This window comes from Myxocyprinus asiaticus, chromosome 31 (assembly GCF_019703515.2).
Source record: "Myxocyprinus asiaticus isolate MX2 ecotype Aquarium Trade chromosome 31, UBuf_Myxa_2, whole genome shotgun sequence".
Classification (NCBI taxonomy): domain Eukaryota; kingdom Metazoa; phylum Chordata; class Actinopteri; order Cypriniformes; family Catostomidae; genus Myxocyprinus; species Myxocyprinus asiaticus.
This window is the reverse complement of record NC_059374.1, coordinates 18,226,501-18,238,240: the sequence shown is the minus strand read 5'-3', so window position 1 is coordinate 18,238,240 and position 11,740 is coordinate 18,226,501.

The window sequence follows — 11,740 nt, the reverse complement described above, 5'->3', positions numbered from 1 at the left end:
AGGAGGATACTGATCAGGAAGCTATCAAGAGGCCAAAAGCAACTTTGAAGGATTTACAAGCCCTTATTGCTGAGATTGATCGGTCTGTGTCTGTGACAGCAATTTCCCAAGCTTTACACAAAGCTGGCCTGTGTGGCAGGATGGCAAGTAAGAAGCCTGTTCTGAAAAAGTGCAACACTAAGTCTCGTTTGCATTTTGCCAAAAAAAAAAAAATTAAAAAAAAAAAACATGTGGGAGGATTCTGATATGATTAACCATGGTTTTACTACAGTAATACTGTATCCATATAGTAGGTTTCACCTAATGGTAAATGGTGAGTCACTGTGGAGAGAGCTCAAGCCCAAGAGAGGCCCTGTGTGTTCAATGCTTTTCTTATGTTCTGAACAACACAGGCAGTGAGAATTTTGTTTAAAGAACTGCTAGGTGTGTGAAGGATGATACAGGATGGTGTAACTTCGGTTTTCTTTAAAGCCAATTAAATCAAAGTTTAATGGGTTTTATAACTTCATCTAGATGCAGGTGTTGACAATTAACTTTTTGCAGCTATTGCTGCCTAATCTTATATGAAATACTCTCTAAAATGAGTGATTTTGACGGGCTGCAACATAAACAGAAGGGTATTAGCTATTAGCAAGCCTTTGATATGTCCTGCCCTAACTTCTTGTTTCAAAAGGAAATGCATCACCACAGGAAAATAATTTGGGTTCATCAAACCATTTCTTTGGGTATTTAAAGATAAATGCATTTTTAACTTTGCATTAACATATTCAAAACACCCCATCTTACATTTGTATAGATCCTGAAGTGGTTCCCATCCCTGTTCCTGGAGGCTCCCAAAACACTACACATTTTGGATATCTCCCTAATCAAACACACCTGATTTAACTCATCAGTTCGTTAGTGGAGACTCCAAGACCTGGGTGTGTCAGAAAAGGAAGCTATACAAAATGTGCAGTGTTGGTGGGCCTCCAGGAACAGGGTTGGGAACCACTGCAGAGGACAGAGAGGGAATTTATTTTAATGGTAAATAGTTTTATTATAGTAATATTGTCATAACCATGACTGTGGTAACCATGGTTAGTCCAATGATTAGTATGGTTTTACTGAAAATGCAATAATTAAACTCATTACTGTTATAAAACTATGGTTCATTTTCATAAGGGTAAACCATCTTTTTTTTTCTTTTTGTCCTGCAGCTACACTTTTGACTGCAGTTTACTACAAGTAAACTATGGTATTTGTAGTAAAACCATAAACACAAAATAATGATTTGTATTACTGTCGTTTTTGTTTTCCTGTGCTATGGTTTGACAACAAATATCATGGTTAAAATATGGTTATTGTAGTAAAACCATAGTAAATGTTGTGGCTATGGCTCTACTACAAATACCTAGTTGAACTATAGTTGCTATGGTAAAACCATGGTAAATTTTGTTACTATGGTTTTACTACAAATACCACAATTCAAGTATGGTTACTGTAGTAAAACCATGGTTAATTTATTGCAAGGGAACGTAAACCTTTGTACGAGGGAATGCAACATTTCAGAGAATAAGTTATCTTCCTGTCCTCTAAGGGCTCTGTACATATGACATTTATATAAGATCAATTCAATAACATTGCACTTTAAACTCTGTGATATCCAGGATTCTCAGTGACAATATAATGGCAACTTGGTTGTCCATTACTACAATAATAACCAACTAAGCAATGTAATTTGATGTGCACAGTGAGAAACTGTTTAAGGGAAACATGATTGTTGGACAGGAATGTGATACTCACTGGTATGTAGCTGATCATTGCTCAAAATAGGAAGAGTGATACAGGGAGAAAGAGGGATATAGGGAGAGAGAGGGGGCTGAGAGCTGTAGGGACGGGACAATACTGCGACTAAAATATCAGATGAGTCAGTCATCGCAGCGAGACAGTGAGCTTTAATGTTTCCACTGGCTTGAATGGAGGCAGAATATTTACAGTGTCAGTGTCAGGGAAACAAGCAATAATCTGATCTTAATGTTGGTACTCAACCAGCATTATCTGAGCTGGCCATTCACCGAAAACAAGAGGGGTGTTCACGACAGGAATGATGACATAGTTCAGACACTGCCCTGTCGCCAAGATAACGGCAACTCATCACTTTGTATTGAGGCCAATATCTAATTAAATCATTGGAAAAGAATTTTGAACATGGCAGTTAACCCATTTGAGCGCCCCTGTGTGAGAGCTGGAACAGAAATAGATGTGGTGTGCTGGGCATGCTGGCAGAAGTCCAGAGCATTCTAGCTCTCCGGAGACATGCGTCCTGTTATCTTCCACAATCTCCCTTCAGACAGACAGGCTGACGTTGGGAAGTTTTGCCTTCCACAAGCAGCTGGAAACACTAGAGACATCTAGCCTACGAGCACGCAGGTCCAATGTTGTGAAGGAATCAGACTTTAGGATTAAAGAAATTTACTGAGTTCTAAACATGCTAAGTTCTATCAACAGCATTTGTGGCATCTTGTCAATTGCCACAAATTATTTCGCCATGTCCATCAGTTTGTAAAAACAAACAAAAATTGTGTTTAATGCACATATATTGGAAGTCTATAGGGCATGGCATTCTGGAGGGTTTCAAAGCATGAATGTGCAGCTCGTATTTTTGTTAAAATGCTTGTATTCATTCCTCCACACTAAATCATCCTTTAAGCGATGGGACTATAGTTATAGGTGGTTAAACATTTGGCTATGTATTGAACTTCAGTCCCTTTCTGCATGCATCACTGTAAAGTTACTAGGGTAACTGGCTTTACATAGTCATGATGACAAGAGTTGAAAGATTGGACATAAAAGTTTAGTTAGTGCTTTATGTTAACATGAGATTAGTGTGATTTAAAGAAATTTTAAGTCTCATGGCTATACTTCCTAAACAATGGGCATTTTAACTTTTATTCCAATACACTGCCTTACCCCATAGACTTCTATTGTTAGTGCATTACTCTTAACCAGGCTCAGAAATTAAGGGGGGCTCAGGGCAAAAGTGCTTTCAAAATGCCCCCAAAATTCAAAATGTGGGGGCATTAGTTTTTTTTTCTTCATTTGTAACATCTGCTACTTCTTATATTCCATTATTGTCCTAGTTATATATATATATATGATGGCATAAAACAAGGGTTAAAATTGATTTAATTTTTAGAGTAAAATTTTTTTTTTTTTTGTGTGGATTTTCTCCCCTTTTTCTCCGCCGTTTGGAATGCCCAATTCCCAATGTACTCCAAGTCCTCATGGTGGCATAGTGACTCGCCTCAATCCAGGTGGCGGAGGACGAATCTCAGTTGCTTCCACATCTGAGATTGTCAATCCGCGCAGCTCATCATGTGGCTTGTCGAGCGTGGTACCGTGGAGACGTAGCGTGTGTGGAGGCCCACACTATTCTCCGTGGCATCCACGCACAACTCGCCACATGCCCCACCGAGAGCGAGAACCACATTATAGCGACCACGAGGAGATTAACCCAACGTGACTCTACCCACCCTAGCAACCAGGCCGATTGGTTGCTTAGGAAGCCTGACTGGAGTCACTCAGCACACCCTGGATTCGAACTTGCGACTCTTGTAATTTTTTTTAATTAATTGAAAATTGATTTATTTGACATAAATAGATGAGACACAGTTTATGTTGTAAATGGTTGGAAACAAATATGCCCTCATAATGGTAAAAAATGCCTCTGAAAATAAAATCCAAGGGCACTTTTTTACCCTCACCCTAACCTTAACCCAAATGCTAACCCTAATTTCGGACACTGTTCTAAATGCGTAATTTACTTGTGTTGCAAACTGAGGGACGAGTCAAAATTATTTTCTTTTATATTTGACAGCATGCTAGTGACGCCCCCCAAAATTATTTCTAAAGAATTGACATGTTGCTTCCAAAAGTTCATGTTCTTTCAAAGCAACTGCGATCACCAGTTTTACTGAAAAGCACCAATCCCCATCAAATATTTTCCACCTTTCCCGCTAGCATAAATGTTATGCAAGCAACGTCCGAAACACAGCTCCTAGCCCCATGAAAACCAGGAAGTAATTGAAAATTATTGAGATCAAAATCATTTGTGAGCATGATTTCAAGGTTGCTTTTTAACTCCACTGACAGTTAGGTTTAGGGCTGGGGTTAGTCAAATATGCCTTCCTGTTGACTATTATAGACCTAAAATTGTGAATGCTGTTTCATATTGATGTTAAGTGCGAACTTTAATGTAGGTCTTGCCCTGAAAAAACACAGCATCCTTTAGTGCAGGATTACAATGTCAGATGATGGAGCCTATTTTTATAGTACAATAAACAGCATTCTTGCTTGCAGTCCAAAAATCCATTCTACCAGAACTGGATTAACAATGAACAGAGATGAAACCTATTTTTGGCCACTGACGCAATTCCTCCCTCACAGAGAGCTGCAACATGCAGTCCAGTGTCTGATCCCAAAGGCACCTGTGTCTCTCCAGCTGTGATGGCAGCAGCAAACAGATCCTAAGATCAGTGTATCAGCTGCTGACACAAGTGTGTGTGCGTACGGTGTGTTAGACAGCCCGTAGCTCCAGCTGTCCCTGCATGTCAGACGTCACCGCCTACTCGTTACGAATTAGCAAGACTTTGAGATCATAAGGTGTACTCAAGTGTACCAGTTCAACAAACACAAGATGCATACAACACATAGTCATACTATAGTGAAATGATGTGTGCTGTTAAGAGCTAAGAGTCACAATCACATCATTGTTTTTTTCTTTTTGGTAAGCATACACTGAACAGTCGGAATGGGAATTGAGCTGCTAGTTCTCAGTGCTAGAAAAGGACTTGGCAGGTAACAGTGCGTTGAGCTGTGGGTTAAGAGGAGAGAGGTAGAGCTTGAGTGCTGAGCTCTGCCTGGCTTAGATATGACTCTGCCAAGCAGATGAGAATGTGCAACAGGGTGAGAGGAGTGTTTCCACTCTTTTGTGGCCCCTTCTTTGAGCTGACAGTTCTAGAATGCCAGAGACCTTGTTGCCAAGGAAACCTTGTGTGTTGACAATGGAAGACGAGTTTATGTCTGTGTTAATCACTGCCTAGCAATAATGGCAGAGGGGTGGGGGTGTGGTTGCCAGTGGCACAGTTGCTGCTTCAAAGTCAACATGAAATCAAAATTGACCCTATTTTCTTTCTTAATACACATTCCTGGTGTTTTTGTGCATGATTCATAAGAATGCACTATTCCAAAGGAATTATTATTATTATTATTATTATATATATTTTTTTAAATCTTTGAAACAATGAATGAAATGCCTGAATGCCTTATGAAATGACTTTCCTTTTCAGACAACATTCATCACCCTCATGCCCTATGATTTTTATTCTCTTGAGACCCAGCGTCCACATGTGTGGACATTACATTTTTGCTTCACTATAAGCTATGCAGAATTTCATTTAAACTGACTGATCTCAGTTCAGGGGAACCTAGGCTGTAATTAAAGGGTTAAACTTTCGACGCACTGAGTCATGTAACAAAACAACATGGCGCCAATCTCAGCTGAGTTTGTCTTTGGGAGAAACACCAACTAAACTATATCTGGTAAGAAACCTCATTAAGTTTTTACATTAAAACCTGTTTGAGTCAAAAGAGTAAAGTCTCTAGTTTCATCCGATATGCCATTTCAAAATTTTCATCGATTTATCGCAAAACGGCACATTGTTAAACACAATGACCACATATGTGGACTATAGGCTCATTTTCCTTAAAATATCCTATATTCACTGTGCATTATCACATTGAGAATCAGTGAATGCATCCAAAAGCTGGAAAATGTTGCTTTCAGAGGCTCCCTTATGAAAACAGAGTTCATGGCAACTTTGCCGCAAATTCGCCACTAATAATTTTCACATGCAAATGAGCTTTGCGGCAAACTTGAGGCAAATTATCCATTGTTGCCAAAGGTTTGCTGGAGGTTCACCACTACTGGCGAAGAGCTACAAAACTCTGGCAAACATTTGCAGCGAATCAAAAGCTCACTTGCATGTGAAAATAATGAGCGGCAAGTTTAGATTTTTTGTAAGGGCTGTATACGGATTTAGGATAAAAATAAGATGCATTTCAAACCTGAGACCAGTGCAGACAGACAGCGAACTGGAGGTTAAGTCATTCCCTAATTAGGGTGCAAGGGATCAAGCAAGGGAGTATTCTATAGCTTTCCTATATGCAGCAAAGTGCATTCACTCTTTAAAAAAAAAAAAAAAATAAAAATAAAAAATCTGACTTTCTATAGATTGGTATTATGTAAAATTTCACAAATTCTTCCTGCAGTTAAATGGTTTGTGAATGCTGCTTTATGTTGACGTTAATAGAATTTTGACGCCACAGCTTTACTGATCTAGAGGTTCTGTTATTAGTACAGTAACACATTGCTTTACTTACAGCCTCAAATCAACAGTGGAAGAGAAAGAGGGAGGTAAATTGTGCTAGAAGCACTTTCCTCTGTGGATTTGATGCAATTTCCATAAAAATGAGACTATTAGGAACTGGTGAAAGAGAACATTATAATAAAACAAGGACTGGGGGGGGGGGGGGGGAGAGAGAGAACACAACTCCATTTTGAGAAATATGCATTACCACAAACTACACCAAGATAGATTGCCACTGTCTGTAAACCATGCATGAACCATGCAGCTACGTCTTTCATTTCACAGTTTCTCTTTGAAAGGTTGCAAGACTCTGAAAGTGAAAAAAAAAAGAAAAAGAAAAACTATTATATACAGTATTTATATATATATATATATGTATGTGTGTGTGTATATGGTGTTAAACTCTATCCCGCAAATCAAATGTCTGATGGTAGTTGGTTTTAAATAGTTTAAAGCTGGTCCATCAACTGGATTATCTACTGGAGGGGCTTGGATCAACCTGGTTAGGGGCTGGTAGGCTCAGACTGATCTCCAGAAGTGAGTAGTATTTAATTGTAAATGATGTGGTACAGGGAAAAGGAATAGATATTTTTACTAACTTTACCCCCAAACCCACACCCCAACCCTAAATTTAAGTCAATGGAGTAAATACGTAATCTGGAACCTCCAAATCGTGCTTGTCAATGATTATGCAAACGCAATTAATTTCTGATTTCAACGCAGGACAATAAAATGGCTCAACAACACTGCTGACATGCTATTGGTCATGCCACTGTAGGTAAACATGCTTGAGTGGATGCAAAAATGTTTCATGGGAGATGTTGCTTGCCTGTAACTCTGCAGAATGGGGTTGATGTCAGGGTACTGTAACATTCAGGAGCAACATGTCCACTTCCCGTGTGATTATGTTGGGTAGGCCACCTTGGCTAAGATGAGCTGGTTAACCATGCTACAAAAACAGCCTGAACATTTTGACCACCTTTGCTGGTATAACCTGCTTTTTTCCCAGAAGGACACCATGACATCAGACCATTAATGTCCAAAAGCAAAAGAGTTGCTTTAATATTCACAATAAAAAGTCAAAAAACATGACTTAGAGGAAATGAGCAATAATAATCACATATTTTTCAGAAATCTATCTTATCTACTGTACCCACTTTGGAATTTTCCACTCTTCAATGATAAAGGCTGATATTCTATAGATACAAAATATGCTGAACAAAACCGCTAACCCAGTATCACTGGAATTAATATGTAAAACGGGGTCAAAAGGTTATTACACATCCTTATGTGGGAGATGAGACTAAAACCCGGATGGCTGTAAAAGCTGTGAAGAAGAACAGAGAGAGGTGTGCAGCATGTTGCACAGTCAGGAGGCATCAGCTCTCATTTAAAGGCAGGCAGTCTGGCTTGATGAGGCACGGTAGATGATGGGAGAATGGGCAGGCAAAAAAAGCAGATCTGCCTCCCACAAAGCAAGCTGACACCACAGTCTGCTATCTCTCTTTTCGCTCTGCTGCCAGTCAACGGTCGTTCGCTCGCTCATACACGACTGCTCTATGCCCAGCTCACATTATGATCAGGGACATTATGATATGCCATTCCATTCTGATGGTCTTGTACTTTAGCAGTATTTCTACCTAGAATGTCAAATGAGATTATATTAATTTGCAACAGTCTTATTACATTTCATTCTTCTACATTACATTATACACAAAATGAATTTGCAATACATAAAAGTTCATGGTTTCAAATTTGTCATGCGCACCACATGCAGTCAATGCTGAAGATGCACAATACTACTTGCAACCTCCATATCTGTGACTAATATATTGTCCATGTTGATAAATTGGCCTATTTGGCCATTTTGAGATTATCGGCATAAACCATTAAACGTGCATGCTTGGCCAATAAAGAGAAGTGTTAGGTAATCCAAATCCCAAGATCCAGCTTGATGCACTGAGCTGGCACATTTAGACTAAAAATGTGAATATCTGAACATGTGCAATCTGTTAGGACAAAACATGGCACCACAACAGTTCCTGCTTCCTTCATAATTTCACAAACAATCTGAGCTGCACTGCTGCATCAGTTGAAAATGAGATTCATAAACCAAATATTGTGACCTCCATGCTTCACTTACAGGAATTAGGACGTAAAATAAAAATAATCAATTCCAAACCTCATGCCTTTCAGCCATCACACAGGCCTTCATTTCTCCATGGGGCTTATTCTCAATTGGGCAGTGCCTTATCATCAAAGGTGGGATCTGGAGCGTTAATCAGGTTGCTAACACGTGCTGAAGTTTATCTACGCTGTTGTGATAAGCTTGCTAAAGCCCGATGGCTAAAGCTGCCGTCTGTGTGCAAAAGCTGCTAGTGTTAGTCACAGCTCTCCCACGTCACACCACTCCAGTAGAGCGAGAGGCGACTGTAATAGATTTCACACTCAGTTGGTGATGTAAATTTTGTAACCAGAGATTTGAAAGGACATCATTCTCATTCTTCACAGTAGACTTATCACATCTGAAAGTTTTAAGGATCATGTTTATGCAAAAATATTAGGTCCTTCCAATATAATTGTAACACAAAAAAGATTGGGCCCTATACTTCACTGTCTGCACGTCTAATTGGATTTTTTCACATTTTTTCATCAGCCAGCTGAAAATTGTCTGATCTATTAGAAAAGTTATAACGCACCTCTCCTCAACAAGCTGCACAATTTGAGGTACCATTTAAGCCTGTGGCACAAGCGGTGCAGGACAAGTTATATTTATATTTAGTCATTTAGTAGATGCTTTTATCCAAAACGAAACATAAGACATTTGTCATACAAAAGTCAACAATATCTTCAGTATGGCACTGCCAAGTTCTCAAAGTGGCTGGAGTAGTAAAGATGCTAGTAGAGATAGACAGATATATCGGTTTTACCGATTAATCAGTGCCGACAGTTGCTTTTTGGAACTATCAGTTATCAAAAATCTATGCCAATAGTTTATTTTTCTATTCCTCCATGTTCATTTGATAATTAAGTTTTTTACATTTAAGTGAGGGCATGCAAAGAAAAGGGCTCAGAGGTTATGGCAGCTGTGGACCCAGAGGGTTCAGAGGCCAGGGAAGCTGAGGATTGAAGGGGCAGAGCCGTGGAAGACTCGAGAGGCACTGGACCGGCTCGTCGACGGCCTCGGGGCACGGGACCGGCTCGTCGACGGCCTCGGGGCACGGGACCGGCTCGATGACCACAGTGTTCAGAAGCACTGGCAGCAACTGGGAAACCCCAAGGACGCTGGCTCTGGGACGGTCGAGGCTTCAGGTGCTGGCTCGTGGCAGACGTGGGCGCTGACAGCGGCGAGGGATTACTGTCATACCCCACAGCGTAAGGAGAGAATGTGAGCCTCAAGGCATAATCAAGGAATTCCATCATGGTAAGTTCACATCTGCCTCCAGGCAGACAGGATTTCACAGGTTCGTTGAGTGCATAACGATAATGCTCTTTTAACACAAATCTACCCAATCGAAAATCTGGGCGAGACAGCAGAAACGCTTCCTGCAAACGTTACAGAACAACTAACCATCACTGCGGATCTAGCGGCTTTACAATTGTCTCTCAAACAAGCAATGCTCAATGGTATCGTCACCTTGTTTGAGAGACAACTGTAAAGCCACTAGATCCGCAGTGATGGTTAGTTGTTCTGTAACGTCTGCAGGAAGGAGTTGAGAGAAAGAGGATCTAAATGCAGGCTTATTTAAAAAAAAAAAAAAAAAAAAACTCAGGAAAATAAACATATGAAACTAAAACATGAAAACAGAACAAACCATTACATCCATGAATGGTAACAACTGACAAAGAACACAGGAAAAGCAAGGGATTAAATACACAAGGGGCAAACGAGGAAACAAGGAACACCTGGGACTAATAATCACAAGAAAATTTGTATTTCAACAGAGCCAAGTCTCCAGGATTTCAAAATTGTTTAGTGTTACAAGTTCTATGTTATGTACCCAATCTTCTTTTTTTTTCTCTGATTATTATTGGTTGAAAATAAACTACATCTGGGATTTTATTCATTTTGTTCTCTGGCCTCCATGTCTGTGCCGACAAATTTTTTTTTTGTAACATTCAATTCATCGATTTTAAAAACTATTGGCTGATTAATCGGTTATCTGCCTTTTCCACCACCTTAGTTATTGGTATTGGAAAAATCCACTATCGGCCGACCTCTAGCTGCTAGTGCAGAAGAAAGTGACTCACAGGGATTTTTTTTCAAAAATGGTTAAATAGTAAATGCATTTAGTGTGGATTGGATAAGTGCTCACGGAACAGATGTGTTTTCAGCCGTTTCTTGAATGCTGATCGTGTGGAGGAACACAGAGGAACAGAGAGAGTGAATGATTGTGAAATGGACTTTGTGCCTCTTTGCGACTTGTCCACCAGGCGCCACTCGTTCATCGTCCGCAGAGAGCAAGTTGAGACATAGACCTGTAGGAGTGAATTGAAATAAGAGGGTGCTGTTCCTTTGGCTGTCATGAAGGCCAGAGACAAAGCCTTGAATTTGATTTGGGCAGCTACAGGTAAACAGTGGAATGAAATCAAGAGAAGGGTGAGGTGAGCTGTCTTTGGCTGACTGAAGACCAGATGCTCTGCAGCGTCCTGGACCAACTGCAGTGGCTTAATCATGCTAGCTGGGAGGCCTGACAACAGGGCATTACAGAAGTCCAGTCTCGAAATGACCAGAGCTTGGACCAGGAGCTGTGCAGCACATACAGACAGGAAAGGTCTAATTTACCTGATGCTGTAAAGCGCAAACCTGCAAGACAAGGCGGTTAATGAGATGTTGACATTTAAACTGGTCATCGCTCACAACACCCAGGTTCCGGGCTGTCCTGGTTGGCGTTAGAGTAGTTGATCCAAGATGAATAGAGAGGTTTGGTCAACAGACTGGCTGGATGTGATCACGAGGAGTTCTGTTTTGGCAAGGATGAGCTGAAGGTAACTTTGCTTCATCCAGGCCGATATCTCTGTGAAGCAGGCAGAGATTTGAGCTGAGACGGTGGGGTCACCAGGCTGCAACGACAGATAGAGCTGTGTATCATCTGCGTAGCAGTGGTAGGAAAAACCTTAATGTGCCTTAATGATAGGTCAGCGTAATGTTGTGTAGATTGAGAAGAGGAGAGGTCCAAGCACTGATCCCTGAGGAAAACCAGTGGTCAGCTGGTGTGACTTGGACACCTCTCCTCTCCAGGTGACCTTGAAGGATCTGCCTGTGAGGTATGACTCAAACTATCCAAGCGCAGTTCCTGTGTTGCCCAGGCGAATCTGGTGGTTCACTGTGT